Raw genomic sequence first — 19,262 nt, 5'->3', positions numbered from 1 at the left:
GTTGGTCGGAGGGTCCTCCAGTTCGAGCGCCTTCGACTGCTCCTCCGCCAACGATTCGGTCAGGCTCACATGGTGCCCTGAGAGGGAAATAATGGGTCGTCTTCCGTTACAGAGAATTTCTAGAGGACTCAGATATTATACCGCAACTTCAATCTTCTGCAGTGGCTAAGGTTGGAACCAAGGAACACGACACCAGGTTGTGCAGGTTGTGTTTCGTTGTTTGTTGAAGGGAGCAGCAAATATGAATGATCCACAATGGGCTGCAAAGAGACGGTCCTTCGACACGTACTTTCAGGTTCCTATTTCTTGCCCATGGACTGCCTCATCCGGACTATCTCATTTGTGACGTTTTCTTGCACAAGGACTGTCTCATCGCACACGTGGAATTCGTCATGTTTCATAGTCCCCCACCGGGTATGATTCCTTTCTTCAAACCTTCAATCTATATGTATGCTGTGGGCCAGCGGCTGCTGGAGGCCATGATTGAGGCAGACGATGAGGACGACGAGGAGCTCGGGGAAGAGAGGATGGAAGGATGGACACGGGAGCCGCCACAGACGACGAGTCAATGGCATGTGCGGGACACACGCCGACGCAGTTGGCCACCGGCAACGGAGGCACGGCTAGCAGCTACACCGTGTGCCGACGGCCAGTAGCACCCGTGCGCTCGGTGTGACGGTGTCAGGTAGATTGGTCTGGAGTCAGATAAGTTCGGGAAAGAGTGCTGCTTCCCGACAAATGCAACGCCTGGTTCTCCAGCAACGTGATCGGGTTGCAGGACAGTCATCTTCTCCAGTGTCGTCATGGCTGATGGCTGCCGCGGCGGCTGCCATCAGTAATGCCCGGTGCGTACGTAACTTTTCAGATCGGAGGCGGAGACTGCTGATAGGACACTGCGCCTTGCTCTCCAATGGCCGGGTACATAGATATAAGGATGTCCGACCGATCGATCTAGAAGTGGTTCTGATCAACGATGATGCCACGATGACACGAGCAGATTTTCCAGGAAAACCTTAGAACATGCATGCATGCATATACGTGAGATCATTCACAACACTTACTAGATCTGTATGCTTGTGTTTGTGGAATTCTAGAAGGAAAAAAGCTAGGTTGTAACAAGATCTATATCTACTATTAAAGGGAATAGGTATTCTTGGTTTGGTTCAGTCCTTTTCGTTGATTTCATTTTGTTTTAGCCCACGCTAATCACAAGCTAAGCCATCTGGGCTACAGGTACTTGTACGTTGATGGGCCTTCTATGGGTGGCTTGCGTAGAGACCGCGAAAAATATCTGGGCCAGGTACTTGTACGTTGATGGGCCTTCTATGGGCTTTCATAAAGACCGCAAAAATTTATTTTGTCAAAATAAATTAACATTGTGGGTTTTAAACAGAGGACCTCTTGTCTGGATCTATGGTGTAACAACCAACGATGAACGACCTATGCATCTTTCATGTTTTCTAATCCAACCTCGCTCTTTTACAATGATTTCCACCTCTTGTCTGGATATATGAGCGGCCCCAGGAATCAACCGACAAATGGTTAAAACAAAGGAGAGCGGTCCTCGTGTTTAGGGCGAGCTAATTAAGCGAATGAGCTAATTAAAAGATGGATCGTGGGCTTAAATAAAATATTTAAACGAATGTGGCTAATTAAAGAAAGGATTATGGGTAAAACCCGTGGAATAATTAAAAGAAAGAGTATGGGCTTAATAAATAGAATATTCAAATAGATGGTGCTAATTAAAGGAAGAATTTGAGGTAAAAATGTATGATAATTAAAAGGAAGGATCTGTAGGCTTCAATGTGGTGGGGCTACTAAATTAGAAAATGAAGGATTTGATTCCCGACTAAAATGGTTGAGCACGTCATGGTAATGAATGGAAGGATTGTACTTCAATGGAATTAGTAGGAGATTATGTCCGGCAAAGAAAATATGGACGCAGCTAAATTGCATCTTATTTTTTTATGTTCATTTTGTAGAAGGATGTTGAGATGCAACATGTTCTTCATAGCGGATCCGGTGTCATGGGACATTATGCTTGCACAAAACATCAAAACACGGATTGAGTCTCAGGATTCACCGTCGTCGAGTTTTTGCAGAGAAGCCCCCGTATTTTTTAGTATTTGACCCACAGTCCTATTTTAAGTGACAATCAGAGAAAACGTTTCGTTTTTACATAAAGAACCCTGCATTTTTTGTATTCGGCCCGCGATCCTTTTATGGTGCAAAAACGGGTGCGCCCGAACCAGGAAGCTCGGCGCCACGCCAGGCGCTCGCCCCGACCCGCCTTCCTCCGCCGCCTCGCCGCATCTGCCGGCCTCACCGGAGATCACCGCCGCCGCGACCAGGTCACGTCGCTGCACCTGCCTTCTCCTCATCCCTCTCATTCCTTCCTCCCTCTCACCATCTCTCTCTCTCCCTCTCATTGCAGCGGCGCCATGGCCGCCCCGAGCTTCGCCGGCAGCCGCGTCGCCTGCCTCCGGCCACGACTCTGGCGGGATCCAGCCGCCCCTGCCCGGATCCGCATCCTCCGCTCCGCCGTGCCCCCGATCCGGCCACCACCAAGCCTCCCGCATTGATCCGCCCGTCCACCGGCCTCCCCCTGCTCGATTCGGTTTGACGAGCGAAGTTAAATGTCTTGTGGTGTCGAGGATAATAGTTTTTTTAGCTCCCGCATGGTGAGTTGAGGAGGTTCTATTTAGTTTTTGATCTGTCGTGAGCGATTCCTGTATGGAATTGGTAGATCTTTGTGAAAATTCGTACATATCTCAGTGCTCTGCGTTCTACTCCTGTATGGAGTACTTGTTACTGTCGCTTTAGTCCTTTCATTCTTTGATCCTTAAATGTGAGTTGCTGCGGTGAATTAGCAGCTCATTGGTGAATCCATGAATCGGCGGTGATGAATTAGCAACTTGATCTTGAACTTCAGGTAAGTTCACGTGGACACTATATCAATCCTGATGCACAATTTATTCTTATTTATTCAATTCCAATCGGCATCTTCTCTGTCGTAAAAATATATGGTTTTGCCTAGAAGGATGGTACCAAAAAAGAGTGAATCCACCATCTTCTTTGAATGCCACATTGTGAAACCTTTTCATCTCTGGCTGATCTGTCTTTGCCCACCCTTACTCCTCGATGCGCCTCCGTGTAGATGACTAAGCTATTTATTCTGTTTATTTGCAGGTGATATGATGCGGCTGGTTCCGGGTTCTGTGCTCTTCTGAAGGTGAACACATGCCAGGAAGGAAAGCTTCTCTGGTCGTGGCGCGGCATAGGATGGATTGATGGTTGCTTCCTTTCGAACCACACAAACCCCTTCTAGCATGGTCGAGATGATCAAAATGGAGGAGGGTCTCAGTATGTGGCTGTTTGTTTCCTTGGTACTGAAATGCTATCAAGCAGCTGGCTTCAGTGGCGGAGCTTCCTGTAGACCAACAGACACCAGAAGACATCATAATGACCTGCAGGTTAGGGAGGAGGGTCGGGGCAACCACGAATTCCGTCCTGCACTGCTTCAACACCGGCTTATTCTAGCATGAATCTTCTACCGTAAGGTATTTTCTTGTGCACTTGGATGCTTGTACCAATATTTAATGCTTTTCATTCGTGAAATTGAGCACTAGCTGGTCAAACTATAGGTTTACTTCATGTTTCTTCCCTTGGTAATTTACAAATCTTTCCTGTATTGATAATCTGGTCCTAAATTTTGTTTGAAATTGAGGGGATGTGATTTTCAGCCCTCAAGCAAAAAAGTGATTGAGGGTTCTAGCTATACGACGAAATTAATTTCAGCAGTTTAAGTTTTCACTAGACTTTTTGCAAACACTGGTTAAATTTTATTTTGCTAAGAAGACCTCACATGCTTGAGGTTTGAGGTTAATTTCCTGTCTTCGAAATTATGATATAAGGATTTTATGCTGGTGTTTAAGTCAGCACAGCCTCTTCTTATTTTTTTGTGTTTTTAACCTATACATGTGCAGCTGCAGAATTTGCCACTGACATCACATATATATGCAGGATTTGATGCAGCAAGGGCCATTTGTTTGACAGAAATAGAGTTGTTACCGCAAGAGGTACAAATCAAGGACTGAGGAGGGACGAGTGCGGATTTGATCTAAGTTGGGTTACTTTCTATGAATAGATGGTGTGATTGCTTTGTCATTTCATTTAATTAATAGAAAATTGATGAGGCAATTGGAAGAATCGAGCAGCAATTTTACTACAGATCTGCGCCATTGATTTGGTCATCTCTGTCAGTAGCAAGTTGCATAAGAAAGGGTGGTGGCGTTGCAGAGGCGTGAATGAAAAAGTTAGTCTGGGATACAATTATAATTGTGAGTCCCTCAATTATAGAGCTGATCCAGGTGAAAGATGTAGGTGGTGTGTGGATTGAACTCTAGATCGGGAACCTGCAGTACTAGATGGACGATAACTATGCTTACAATTATTGATCGAGAACTGTGAGGTATGTGCCTGTCCCTCTTCCACCCATATCAACATGTAATTTTGTAAGAAGCTAATTTAGTATAGCAAGAACATCATGTTTTAGACACAGACTGCAGATCGATGTACTTTGTCCGTCTTTCCTTCACCAAAGCATGCGTTGTGAGATCATGATTACTACCAGGTACAACATTGCAATTTATTTTCCAGAATGTTCCTTGAACACACTCCCAAGTTACCAACCATCAGCAATTATAGTCTCCTCAATTCGGATGCATAGGAATGCAACTTTTATCCGAATGTGCAACAAAAGCATGTTGTTTGTATCTGTTGACCATTGAAATCCCAAGACCAATGCATGGAGAAGTAGCCTGTGAACCCTAAGTTATTTATTGAGAAATTAAACCACATATTTGACTACTTATTGATCTCCGATCTCTATAAATTATCCTTAATCTGTTTTTTGTGAAGACAGCGGATGAGAAAGAAACAGTATCCAGGACCGTGTACTATACTAACATTGTAATTATGGGTCCATGCCACCTATTTCTATTTTGAAGCTGTTCTTTTAGGAACAGATGATTACACATGACGTAATGTTTTCCATGACTATGTACTATACTAACATTAGAAATTATGGGTCCATGCTAGGTATTTATATTTTGAAGCAATTCCGTCAGGAACAGATGATCACACAATATCTTTTGATAAATCCTTTTTACCTAGCTTCTGATTTCTATTATCAGAAACAGATTGTCTGTTCTTACAGGAAACATGTACAAACAGCCGTTATTCGTTATTGTGCTCTTCCATGTTGCGCCGCTGACAAGAGGATGGAGGGTTTTAGTCGTCGTCGCGGAGAAGAAGGGTAACCACCAAGCAGGAGAGAGGGAGGAAAGCTATGCCCGTTCGCTGGAAGCCAGGCAACCCGGCGCCATCGTCGAGGAGAGCGAGGAGGGGCTAGATTGCGCCGCCATAGAGGTGAGCTATGAGGGGCTGCGGCGTCCCTGCATAGGAGGGGGGAGAGAAGCCGCCACCACACCACGTGATTCTACTTGAAACTCCTCGGAGCTTGCACCAGGCTCAAGCGTGAGTCCACTGATCTTCATATTCAGGCTGCAACATTTTCTGAATTTTAAGTTTGGCTGAAGATGCTCTTACTCGTACACTAGATCAACTGTACAAATTGCTCTAAATGTACTGCTTGACTGCTTGTCTTTATTTTAATCATTTTCTTTGGCAGCTCTAAATTTTTAGTTTGGCTCATTGTCTTTCTCTGGTGTACAAATGCTTTCAATTTTTAGTTTGGCTCGTTGTCTCTTCAGAAATCTGAAGAAAACTATACTGTGGAAGGATGGCAATATTATTTGCTGCTTCTCATCAATTGTTCGGTTCATTCCTTGCATAAACTCTAGCTTTGTTTCTGCTCATGTCTATGCAATGCAAGTATAAATGATAGCTTCTCTGCAATGTTGTTTTATTCAGTAAGTGTTCTTTTTTCAGTGGCTATTGTTTGTATTTTTATCTGGCTAAAAAACTGATGTTTGTCTTTCTAATGGCTGAAAACGGCAAGTCTAAATCATGGTTTTTGTTCAGATTCGCTGGATGCCTTAGACGTCTGTACCCTGGGTTAGGATCCTCTGCAGTACTGTACGGTGCTGTACAGTCACTGCCATGTGGGACCTGACCCCACATGTCATTGACACTACAACACCATACGGTACTGCAGAGGATCTCAACCCCTGTACCCTTGGGTTGTTTTCAAATCGAAACTGCCTTGCATACAATGATTTTTCATACGATTTCGTACAACAAGAAACAGGCACGTTTCCCGAGATTTGGACCCACACCACCAGATGAGTCTGGTCGTACAAAAAATCGTATGGATTTCTATCGTATGTATAGCAGCTCTCTTTTCGAAGAATGACAATTAATGTCCGGGCGCATGTTACAACGTGACTTGGCATGGCAAGCACTAGATCCCAATTCGTGTCTTAGCGCTCTTTTCTTGATGGTACCATGAGCAATGATCACAACAGCCACTGGATACCACACGCCGTCCTTCCCCTCCCATGATCACATCCAATGACCTGCAGTAGAATATGTGGGTTTGCACCAACTAAATGATTAAAATGGATTTGTTCATGATAAATGCATCACTTACAATAAGGCTTCATCATTGATGATAAATGTCTCACTTTTCATAGCAATTGGTGTTGCGAAGCATGGACGTTGTGCCAATATGCCCATCTAGAAAGCATGTAAGTGGCGACACAAATGGGATGGACTTGAGCCATGCTTATTGGACTCCCGTTGCAACGCACGAGCACGTTTGCTAGTTATATGTAATTAGTTAATCAGTGTATGACAGGGGACCCCACCCCCTGTTGACCAGTCAAACGTTGACTGGTCAACTGGGTCCCCCTGGTCCCACATACCAGCCAGAGTACATTTTTGTATACACTGTGCTGGGTACATCTAGCAATTTGACATTTTATTTACGAATTAAAATAATTTAGAAGTGGATTAAAACTTTAGAAATTCATATAAAATAAACCGTAACTCGGATGAAAATACTTTGTACATGAAAGTTGCTCAGAACGACGAGACGATTCCGGATACGCAGCCCGTTCGTCCGCCACCCATCCCTAACCTATCGAATTCGCAACTTTCCCCCTTCGTTTCATCTGCCCGAAAACGCGAAACACCGGGGATACTTTCCCGGATGTTTCCCCCCTTCACCAGTGTCACTTACTACCGCGTTAGATCACCCCTGGCACCGCGTATTGCCTTGTTATATTTTGTGATGCTTTATTTGCTCCGTATTTACTATTTCTTCCCCCCTCTTCTCTCCGGTAGACTACGAGACTGACGCCGCTGCTGGTGCCCCGTTCGACTACGGAGTTGACGACCCCTCTCTCTTGCCAGAGCAACCAGGCAAGCCCCCCCTTGATCACCAGATATCGCCTATTCTTCTCTACTGCTTGCATTAGAGTAGTGTAGCATGTTACTGCTTTCGGTTAATCCTATTCTACTGCATAGCCTGTCATTGTTGCTACAGTTGCTACCCTTACCTGCTATCCTACTGCTTAGTATAGGATGCTAGTGTTCCATCAGTGGCCCTACACTCTTGTCCATCTGCCATGCTATACTACTGGGTCGTGATCACTTCGGGAGGTGATCACGGGCATATACTATATACTTTACACTGTTACATTACCTGTGATACTGTTCGGAGATGGGGGCTGAAGGGGCAGGTGGTTCCACCTAGGTAGTGGTGGGCCTGGGTTCCCGACGGCCCCCGACTGTTACTTTGTGGCGGAGCGACAGGGCAGGTTGAGACCACCTAGGAGAGAGGTGGGCCTGGCCCTGGTCGGCGTTCGCGGATACTTAACACGCTTAACGAGATCTTGGTATTTGATCTGAGTCTGGCCACTGGCCTATACGCACTAACCATCTACGCGGGGACAGTTATGGGCACTCGACGTCGTGGTATCAGCCGAAGCCTTCGTGAGGTCACCGACTGAGCGGCGTGCGTTGGGTTGGATCGTGTAACGCAACTTCCTTTGTAATGGAGGTTGCTAGGTCTGCTCTCCGGCCGCCCTCGCAATGTGCAGGTGTGCAATGGGCGATGGGCCCAGACCCCTGCGCCATAGGATTTAGACCGGCGTGCTGGACTCTCTGTTGTGCCTAGGTAGGGTTGCGACGTGTTGATCTTCCGAGGCCGGGCATGACCCAGGAAAGTGTGTCCGGCCAAATGGGATCGAGCGTGTTGGGTTATGTGATGCACCCCTGCAGGGAAGTTAATCTATTCGAATAGCCGCGATCTTCGGTAACAAGACGACTTGGAGTTGTACCTCGACCTTATGACAACTAGAACTGGTTACTTAATAAAACACACCCTTTCAAGTGCCAGATACAACTCGGTGATCGCTCTCTAACAGGGCGACAAGGAGAGGATCATCGAGTAGGATTATGCTATGCGATGTTACTTGGTGAACTTACCATCTACTCTCTTCCTCTGCTGCAAGATGGAGGTTACCAGAAGCATAGTCTTCGATAGGACTAGCTATCCCCCTTCTTTTCTGGCATTCTGCAGTTCAGTCCACATATGATACCCTTATTCCATTTGATACCAATGCATACATATGTAGTGTAGCTCCTTGCTTGCGAGTACTTTGGATGAGTACTCACGGTTGCTTTGCTCCCTCTTTTCCCCCTTTCTATACCCGATTGCTGCGAACAGACGTTGGAGCCCAGGAGCCAGACGCCACCGTCGATGATGACTACTACTCGGGAGGTGCCTACTACTACGTGCAGCCTGCTGACGACGACCAGGAGTAGTTTAGGAGGATCCCAGGCAGGAGGCCTGCGCCTCTTTCGATCCGTATCCTAGTTTGTGCTAGCCTTCTTAAGGCAAACTTGTTTAACTTATGTCTGTACTCAGATATTGTTGCTTTCGCTGACTCGTCTTTGATCGAGCTCTTGTATTCGAGCCCTCGAGGCCCCTGGCTTGTAATATGATGCTTGTATGACTTATTTTATTTGTAGAGTTGTGTTGTGATATCTTCCCGTGAGTCCCTGATCTTGATCGTACACGTTTGCGTTTATGATTAGTGTACTATTGAATCGGGAGCATCACAAGTTGGTATCAGAGCCAACTGCCTGTAGGAATCCCCCTTCCACACTCTTTGGCCGAAGTTGAGTCTAGACATTACAAAACTTTTACTAACATGGCTGTGTGCTTTACGGGCCCATGTCGCCATTTGGGTGGTATTAAGATATTTTATTCCTCGTCTACTCTGGGACTCTGATCTCTCTTCTATTTGGGTTTAAATGGTTTTACTAACTCTAACATTAGGATCTCGTGATCATGTCCATCTAGAGTTCCCCTTATTACAGATGATTGCCTGCTGCACCAGAAGATTCCGAAGATAATCTCCGATGTTCTCTCAAGACAGTTGTGCCCACCGCCTTTGCAAATTCCCTACCACTATTGTATCATTATGGATAACTACATACACTTGCCCTTTCAAATCCCATTGATCTTGTTATTCCAAGATAAGTCGAAAATTCTCTCTATTGTTCCAAGAATACTTTGTGCCTACTGCCTTGCGGTTCTAAGCCACCTCAATACCCCTACGGATAATTCCTTGCACTTACCGAGTATCCGCCCTTCCCCAGTTGTTTATGTGTTTCACTAAGGTCTTCGAAATAATATTCGATCTTCCGAAAATCCGTAGCACTTATTGCTCTTGAAATTCTTGCTTGCTTGCATTATGGTTAAGCCCATAAGTATAGTAATCTCATTTGCATCCTTTGTCACTATCATTTTGAGTCCATTGATTTAATATGTTGTGAATGCTCGCAATCCTCAACCAGTTCCTAGAATTCATCCTTTCGGCTCATACGTCATTTTAAACATGAGTTGGTTCTCGACCAATCAAATTGCCGACGATTGTACCCCTAAGGCTATTCAACTTATCCAACTCTAATCAGAGTGTTGCTTCTGATCCTTTGATTTGAAAATCATAATTCCATTGCATTTGAGCTTAAATTAGTCAGTTGTTTCTATGGTCTGATCTTCTTACATTTTTCCTTCTTCTGGTTGAGTATCGATGCTCACATCAGATCCATTGTGGACCACCAGATCCTTTGTTGGATTTTATTCGACACCGTCCTTCATATTCATTAAACATTGTGAGCTTTTCTTCGGATACATAATGCCTTTGGTAAATTGTATCCTCTGCTTTGTGAACCATGCTCTACTTTCGAACTTGTATTATTTACTCCGAAATTTGTGGTATATGTTCCTAAGATGCCCTGATGGGTTGAACCTACGCCTTCCCTAATCCGTGTGAACCCGAAAGATTTCACGGGTCATACTTATCTGGTATTGCACCAGGTAAAAAAAACTTCCAACAACTAATGTCATTTTTGAAATACGAGAGGTGAATGGAAGGTTATACATTGAAGAAGTGGGAGTCGACCTTGAACTTTGTGTTCATGCCCATGGACACAATGTAAATCCTACCATAGAAGCTTCTGGTAATGATAACTATTTCGTTGATATTATATCATTTGGTATCTGTGAATTGATCCTATGCAATCGTGGTTCCGACCATATTTTCTCTTTGATCCCATTTCTCGGACAAGTTAAAGCACTTGTCTTATGCAAGTCAATACACCAGTCCAACCTCTACTTTGATCTACTGTCGAGTATTACCCTCTGGTATCTCGAGATTATCTTTAAACTACATAACTTCTTGTGAGTTCTTCATCAAGTACTACATTCTCACTGATTACAATTTTTAATGGACTATGAGTTATTAAACACTCAAAGACACTGATAACTGAACCGAGTCCGCACTACGGTTCAACAACTCTTAGTAATCTTCTTTACTTGCGAGTTTGTACTTGATGACGTCATCCCAAGCCTCTTCGGCTATATCAGTATCGTGCTGATTTTAACTGTGCTACCTGGTCCTTATTTTCGGAGCACCACTTTCGGCGATGAGCTAAGCTTAAGTCGATCTTCCTTGTCTTGTCGTTTCACCTCGAACAACAAGCTTGATTCCGAGTTGGTGTCGTATTCATGGTTCCAATAATCTTTCTCTCTGCATTAGTCATGTTGCTTGATGTAGCCATTGTTCAATTGCTTCATCGTGGAGCCTCTCAACAAAATTTTTCATGATCATCCTCAGCATTCTGAGCTCTTCCAGGATATCAATTGAATTCATGATGAGAAATACCATCCTTGCCCTCGATGATTTGTGTTATCATCGACCACTTTATTGACTTCCGTTCAACACAAACTTGGTCGTGTTTCGTGTTATACCTTGAGATCCTTCTATCCAGCATTTGTTCTTTACCTTGGAGTATTACCATCTGTTATGTTAAAAATGTCGTGAGAATTTCACCACCTCTTAAGAAATTCTTGATGCAGTGATGCTTCTCGCCATCACCATTCTTTCTTGCCCCCATGTTGAGTGAACACTGTTGTGAGAATTTAATATCTCTAGCAACCCTATTGTTTCAAAGTGAATGGCCGATAGTTTCATTATCGAGTCACCATTCTAACATTGATCGTGCTACCCAGCCCATATTTTGGGAGCACCTTTCAATCAAATGTTCAATTATGTATGATTTTCTCCAGCATACCTCATTATATCATTTGATGTGACAGTTGTTACCTCCTTGTTCACATAATTATGGAGATCTATCTTTTTGGAAATCTCGATGAATTGTCGCTGAGTCCATCACCACCTCCTCATCCTCTTCTTGGTTTAATGATGAACTCTTGTTTTGGAACTTGCTTCTACAGTTCATTTCCCGATAATCTTACAATGTAATCTCGACAATTTGTGTTGCACCTTTCTTCCCAGGCATCCTGAGTCTGAGTTATCCTAACACCAATCAGATCTGAATTTCGGTTAGATATGATGGTTGGAACATATTTTCCAAGAGTTAGAACATTGGTCTCTGCATAACGCAGAAAGGTGGTGCCTTTGCTTAGCACCCCTGGCCAGAGGACCTATTGTTATAGTATAGTTTCCTTTTCTGCAAGGTTGTCCATTCTTTCATGAGGAAATTGTAAGACTTATTCTACAAGTTGTTCCTGATGGAACCTTCGTGTATCCATAATCTGACATTGCTTAAAGACCACGTCAATGCTATCTCGAAGCATGTCTGTGCTACTCCGACCATCAATACGAGCATTTGAAGCACAATGCTAAATTCTTTTTATCAATTATCCAAACACCGTTGTATGGGTAATGTCATGTTATTCTCGCCCCTTTCCTAAAGGGTTTTCTACGTTATATCCTATCATGGATATCATTCTCTGCTTGTCCTTGGGAAGGATATACCCCTGAATTATGTGTTTAAACACATTTTTCTTTCCATTGTTCTGATTAAATCTGATAAACACTTTTCCTTTCCATTGGTTTGTTTAAACCCTTTCTATGATCTATATGATATAAGCAGTAATAATTCACTGCTTGTGCAAACACCTCGGTGCACAACTCTATCAGTAAGACCTTGTTACTATTGTTGATGACATTCCGGTAACCACCGATGGACGGGAACCTTGCCTATTGGTCTGCCTCGTTTCAACGAGCAGGAAAATGGTTCTCTTTGTCCCTCGCCCTTGGTACCAATGTTGTTGCCGACATAACTGACCGGCTACCCTCTGACATGCCTTGCGCACATGATCGTGCAAGACGTCATCGCCCTTCCTACTTTTAACACACATGGTGGGCCCATAACCCACAGTTCCACAGGATCGAAATCTGACTCTTCTGTACATCCCTGTACCCAAGGTTGTATCTTTTGCACTTCACTTCGTATGTAATTCACGAGTCACCGTCCTACAGATGATCTATTCTGGTATCAGACACAATACTTATTTTCGTTGCTTTGAACCCCTTTCACACTTTGTTTCAGGCATTGAACGATTGCCTGCCCGCTCGAAACTTCCCATGATATCTCCTTTCTTTGCTCTCGATATTTTTTTAAGTTTCAATTTGAGAGTTACCTCCCGCCACCTTCCTCGATGTTATCGACCAGATAGTCAACGTTGCCAAGGTCCGTTCTCCCAGAATACTCCCCCTTTATTCCTTCGTAAGTACGATGGAGTTTTCGAAGAAAGGATGCCGACTTCATCATGATGACCTGAAGCAGAGAAATAAAGACATCAACGAGGAGGATCAACTAGTTCAGGAAGAGCAACCAAGACCGAGAACACTCGTTAGAATTTCGTAACCAAATCCCTTCCCTGTCACTTCCCCTCTTAAATCTCGGGACGAGATTTCTTGTAGTGGAGGAGAATTGTGACGCCCGGATAATTATGCTACAGTAAACCTACGCTAATGATGCCACGTCACCTCTGTTACAGTTGCTAACCTCGTGTTAGATCAAAGCGTTTCAAAATCAAATTTGAAATTTTGATAAACAATAAAAGATTTCAAATGTCAACACAAAAATGTTCGTATTGTGACAAATAATTCATAAGATATATTGGTGGAGAAACCAAGTTTTTATAAAATGTTTAAATACCCTTAGGTGAGTAAAACAGTAGCAAAAACAATATTTAAATGCTCTATAATTAACAAAATACTAAACTAAATCGTTTTGGGGTAAAACCTTTTGTCGTAGTGGGTTTTAATGTATTACTAAATTAGGGATCATTTTAATATTAGATAAAAACTAAATGAAAAAGAAACTAGAAATAAAATAGAAAAGAAAAATAAATAAAAGGGAAAAATCAAAACAAAAACAGAACAAAAACGAAAGGAAAGTAAAAGCCCCCTTCCTCACTCGGCTGCGATCCACCTGGCCCAACCGGCCAGCCCAACCCCTACCCCATAACCCCCACTCCCTCTCGAAACCCTAACTCACCACCCTGCATCCCCCCACTCGCTCTCTCCCTCTTCCCCCTCCCGATCCGATCTGGATCGGGGGCATGGACCTCGCCGCCGTCCGGTGCCACACCGGTCCCGCCGTCGACCACCGGAGCTCCTCCACCCCAACCGCGCCGCCTCTGTTGCAGCCGCCTCCTCCCCTGCCCTCTTCCTCATGCCCCCGTCCCCTCTCCCTTGATGACGCCCCTCGCCGTGCCGACCATGACCGTGCCTCGGCGCTCGCCACCGATGCCGCCCGGATCGCTACCTCGCCGGAGGCCGCCATCGCCAGTCTTCCTCCCATCTACGTCGACGTCGACGTCCCCGTCCACCTCCTCGAGCTCGAGCACGCTGCCATGATCCCCACGAACGTCGGTGAGGCTCTGGCCTCCCTCCCTCTCTCCCCTTGTTCTCTGTCGCCGGCGCCGTCCACCACGCGCCGACCACGCTCGGCCCTGCGCCTCGCCGTGGTCCCCCGCGCACCTCGTGCCGCTACCCCATCCGCCGGCCTCCTCTTCCCCTGCTCGCCGCACCCCCGCTGCCTAGCACCCGCGCCCGCCGGAGTTGCCCTCCCGCGTGCGCGCCCTCCTCCCCAGCGCCCGCGCACGTCGCTTGGGGCCGTGCCCCGCCCTTGTCCTCGTGTTGCCACCGCAATGCCCTGCCTCCCACCTCCGCTCCGCTATGCCAGGCCGCGCCGGCACCGCCCCTGGCTTGCTGCCTGCAGCTACTGCTACCCCACGGCCGTGCGCCATCGTCGCCCGTCGCCCTTTCCTTCGACCGCGCCACGCCGGCGCCCCTCCACTGGCCCGGTTGCCTCACCCGCTGCCCCGTTTGCATCGCCCGCACCCGGGCGCCCGTGAAATCGCCCCGGTTGACCCTGGGTCACAGACAGCCGGGGCCCACGTCCCTAAAACTGTGAAAAACGAAAATGCAATAAAAGGAGTTAAAGATATATTAACTAATTAATTAACTTAATTTATTTTGCTTAATCAACTTAACTTAATCAGCATGTTTAATTAAACTAATTAATTATGTAATTAGTTAATCAGTGTATGACAGGGGACCCCACCCCCTGTTGACCAGTCAAACGTTGACTGGTCAACTGGGTCCCCCTGGTCCCACATACCAGCCAGAGTACATTTTTGTGTACACTGTGCTGGGTACATCTAGCAATTTTACATTTTATTTACGAATTAAAATAATTTAGAAGTGGATTAAAACTTTAGAAATTCATATAAAATAAAACGTAACTCGGATGAAAATACTTTGTACATGAAAGTTGCTCAGAATGACGAGACGATTCCGGATACGCAGCACGTTCGTCCGCCACCCATCCCTAACCTATCGAACTCGCAACTTTCCCCCTCCGTTTCATCTGCCCGAAAACGTGAAACACCGGGGATATTTTCTCGGATGTTTCCCCCCTTCACCAGTGTCACTTACTACCGCGTTAGATCACCCCTGGCACCGTGTATTGCCTTGTTATATTTTGTGATGCTTTGTTTGCTCCATATTTACTATTTCTTCCCCCTCTTCTCTCCGGTAGACTACGAGACTGACGCCGCTGCTGGTGCCCCGTTCGACTACGGAGTTGACGACCCCTCTCTCTTGCCAGAGCAACAGGCAAGCCCCCCCCTTGATCACCAGATATCGCCTATTCTTCTCTACTGCTTGCATTAGAGTAGTGTAGCATGTTACTGCTTTTGGTTAATCCTATTCTACTGCATAGCTTGTCATTGTTGCTACAGTTGTTACCTTTACCTGCTATCCTAATGCTTAGTATAGGATGCTAGTGTTCCATCAGTGGCCCTACACTCTTTTCCGTCTGCCATGCTATACTACTGGACCGTGATCACTTCGGGAGGTGATCACGGGCATATAATATATACTTTACACTGTTACATTACCTGTGATACTGTTCGGAGATGGGGGCTGAAGGGGCAGGTGGTTCCACCCAGGTAGTGGTGGGCCTGGGTTCCCGACAGCCCCCGACTGTTACTTTGTGGCGGAGCGACAGGGAAGGTTGAGACCACCTAGGAGAGAGGTGGGCCTGGCCCTGGTCGGCGTTCGCGGATACTTAACACGCTTAACGAGATCTTGGTATTTGATCTGAGTCTAGCCACTGGCCTATACGCACTAACCATCTACGCGGGGACAGTTATGGGCACTCGACATCGTGGTATCAGCCGAAGCCTTCTTGACGTTAGCGACTAAGCGGCATGCGCCGAGTTGGACCGCGTAACACAACTTCCTTTGTAATGGAGGTTGCTAGGTCTGCTCTCCGGCCACCCTCGCAACGTGCAGGTGTGCAATGGGCGATGGGTCCAGACCCCTGCGCCATAGGATTTGGACCGGCGTGCTGACCTCTCTGTTGTGCCTAGGTAGGGCTGCGATGTGTTGATCTTCCGAGGCTGGGCATGACCCAGGAAAGTTTGTCCGGCCAAATGGGATCGAGCGTGTTGGGTTATGTGGTGCACCCCTACAGGGAAGTTAATCTATTCGAATAGCCGTGATCTTCGGTAACAGGACGACTTGGAGTTGTACCTTGACCTTATGACAACTAGAACTGGTTACTTAATAAAACACACCCTTTCAAGTGCCAGATACAACTCGGTGATCGCTCTCTAACAGGGCGACGAGGAGAGGATCATCGAGTAGGATTATGCTATGCGATGTTACTTGGTGAACTTACCATCTACTCTCTTCCTCTGCTGCAAGATGGAGGTTACCAGAAGTGTAGTCTTCGATAGGACTAGCTATCCCCCTTGTTTTCTGGCATTCTGCAGTTCAGTCCACATATGATACCCTTATTTCATTTGATATCAATGCATACATATGTAGTGTAGCTCCTTGCTTGCGAGTACTTTGGATGAGTACTCACAGTTGCTTTGCTCCCTCTTTTCCCCCTTTCTATACCCGATTGCTGCGAACAGACGTTGGAGCCCAGGAGCCAGATGCCACCGCCGACGACGACTACTACTACTCGGGAGGTGCCTACTACTACGTGCAGCCCGCTGACGACGACCAGGAGTAGTTTAGGAGGATCCCAGGCAGGAGGCCTGTGCCTCTTTCGACCTGTATCCCAGTTTGTGCTAGCCTTCTTAAGGCAAACTTGTTTAACTTATGTTTGTACTCAGATATTGTTGCTTCTGCTGACTCGTCTATGATCGAGCTCTTGTATTCGACCCCTCGAGGCCCCTAGCTTGTAATATGATGCTTGTATGACTTATTTTATTTGTAGAGTTGTATTGTGATATCTTCCCGTGAGTCCCTGATCTTGATCGTACATGTTTGCGTGTATGATTAGTGTACGATTGAATCGGGGGCGTCACATCAGCTGGAGCATCCTCACCGGCCAACCCAATCACGCTGAGATCGACATGGCTTCGCCAAAGAGGTTGTACACTTGTTGCATCTCTTTTTTACTCTACATGTTATATATATTATCCACTGAGCACATGGAGTAACGGGAAATACGATTATTTTATCCTACTATATGACAAGCAGTGAGGTACTAGGCAACTTAGCTATCTGTGATGGACTCTCTTGAACACCATCATTATTTATCTTTGCGTGTTTGAGCTGTGCATTTGTCGATGGCCTTGGGAGCTGAGCTAGTAGGGCAGTGGCCTGGGTCCAAAGTAATAGAAGTAGCACAAAAACATTTTTTTAGTGTAGGCTTTTCCTTGCTCAAGCCTACCTACTAGAATCGCCAGTGCTTGAAAGGAAAAGTGAATGAAAAACATAGGAATTGGAAAGTTTCCTATGGTACCACTTTTCATGAATTTGGAGCAAAGGAAAACTATAGGATTTGTTCCTTTAGTGTCTCCTTGAAAGAAAAACCATAGGAATTTTAATTTCCACTTGTCCTCCTTTTCAAATTCCTATTCATGAAGCACAAGACTAAGAGATAGTAGCATAATAGCATTATAACCGTACATTTTCTTGTGGTTTGACTTAATGTCATCATGCTTCTTTGCATCATGTGTTCTTCCAATTCTTGTGAACCAAACACCCGGATTGGTAGAAATCCTATGTTTTTAAATTCTCTGTTTTGCATGTGCATTGCTATCCTATTCTGGTCTATTTCCTATCCCTGCATTGTTAGAATCCTCAAATTCAAACAAGCCCTTACACAATTACTTCTGTTACAGATATGTGTCAAAGAAAACCTTGTGTGGTTTGTCATGCTCCTGCGGTGCTGTGTTCCACCCCAGCTCAGCTGCTCCAACGACGAAAGGGTTCACCACAGCAGGGATCCGCTCTCTAGATTGTCTTTCACCACCTCAGATCTTCTTCCCCACCGCCGACAGCCATGACAACTGCATTACCATCATCAACTCAGCAGATGACCTTGAGGACTACACGGGTCCACAAGAGAGGTCACACTCTTCCGTGTCTGCTTACGTTATGCTTCTCTTAATATGATGACATGCTACTTTATCATCGTGTTCACCTATTAGACTCTGAGTCAGGTCCAAACTTATGCTGAAACTTGAGTTCTTAAATGGTTGTGGGGTACATATTGGGGCAGCAATTAGTACTATTTGTCTACTATCTGGTTAATCTCGAGTGTCTACTATGAGTTTCATGTTGGGTGCAAACAAACATTAAAGGAGCCATTATCTGTATTTTTTAACTAAAGCTATTATCTGCCCGCTACCATTGGTTTTGGGTCTATCCACAGTTTGCTACCATCACTCTGGATTTGTGCATGCACTCCTTACATAATCTCACTATGTTTTATTCCTATGCATGTCAGTTATTGTACACAATGGTACTGAACATGTAGAGCAAAAGAGACGAGCCTTGCATGGCAATAAAATTTCAAGCAGACGTCGCTCCATGGTGGGCGCAAAGGAAGCCCCCTCCACGCATTTCGGATCATAATCAAGAGGATGATAACTGTTCCGAGGGGGATTCAGAAGCAGAAGACCACTCCTATTTACCCCATGAGATCTTCGCTCTAACTTGGCATGCTGATGTTGGTAATATCATGCATATGGTGCCTTGCATTGCTTACTGTATACATCAAAGATGTCATCTGCTTAGTTTAGACATGCTTTGTGTCAATGCCATCTGTTTAGTTTCTTTATAGTATATGTGAATCATGCAATGCCATCTTGTTTAGCCAGGCATCATATATGTGAATTTTGCAATGCCACCCTGGTTAGCGAGTCATCTTATATGTGAATTATATCATGACATCATTTTTTATTACGTGTTAAATATGTCAACAATTTTAGTACATTCAATTACTCTTCCTGCGCATCAGCCATTCGACACGGTCATGGAAAAATCTTGAATGGAAACAAGGTCTTCAGTGCAAACAATGCTATCTAACGAAGCGCATGTCTTGCTGGTTACAGATAGCTCCTCAGAGGAGGATTCAAAGATAGATGACCAGTCCTA

At 45.3% G+C, this 19,262-nt stretch overlaps 1 long non-coding RNA gene and 1 other non-coding gene across 6 annotated transcripts; both read left to right on the top strand.

Annotated features, from left to right (window-relative positions):
• Window positions 1-2,214: 2,214 nt before the first annotated feature.
• Window positions 2,215-5,679, top strand: LOC123085229 (uncharacterized). Of its 5 annotated transcripts, none has more exons than XR_006439610.1 (4): window positions 2,228-2,681; window positions 2,874-2,932; window positions 3,190-3,560; window positions 4,024-5,679. It is a non-coding gene; the product is annotated as an uncharacterized lncRNA (long non-coding RNA). The 5 variants fall into 5 exon arrangements; XR_006439611.1 differs by having other exon boundaries at window positions 2,871-2,932; XR_006439609.1 differs by having other exon boundaries at window positions 2,215-2,351; window positions 2,435-3,560.
• On the top strand, window positions 2,905-2,968 carry LOC123089002 (small nucleolar RNA snoR101). The gene has a single exon (XR_006442199.1). It is a non-coding gene; the product is annotated as a small nucleolar RNA snoR101 (small nucleolar RNA).
• Window positions 5,680-19,262: the final 13,583 nt, after the last annotated feature.

The sequence above is a fragment of the Triticum aestivum genome, chromosome 4A (genome assembly GCF_018294505.1).
Source record: "Triticum aestivum cultivar Chinese Spring chromosome 4A, IWGSC CS RefSeq v2.1, whole genome shotgun sequence".
NCBI classification, from domain to species: Eukaryota; Viridiplantae; Streptophyta; class Magnoliopsida; order Poales; family Poaceae; genus Triticum; species Triticum aestivum.
The sequence above is the reverse complement of the archived record's forward strand: the minus strand, read 5'-3'. Positions and strand labels throughout refer to the sequence as shown.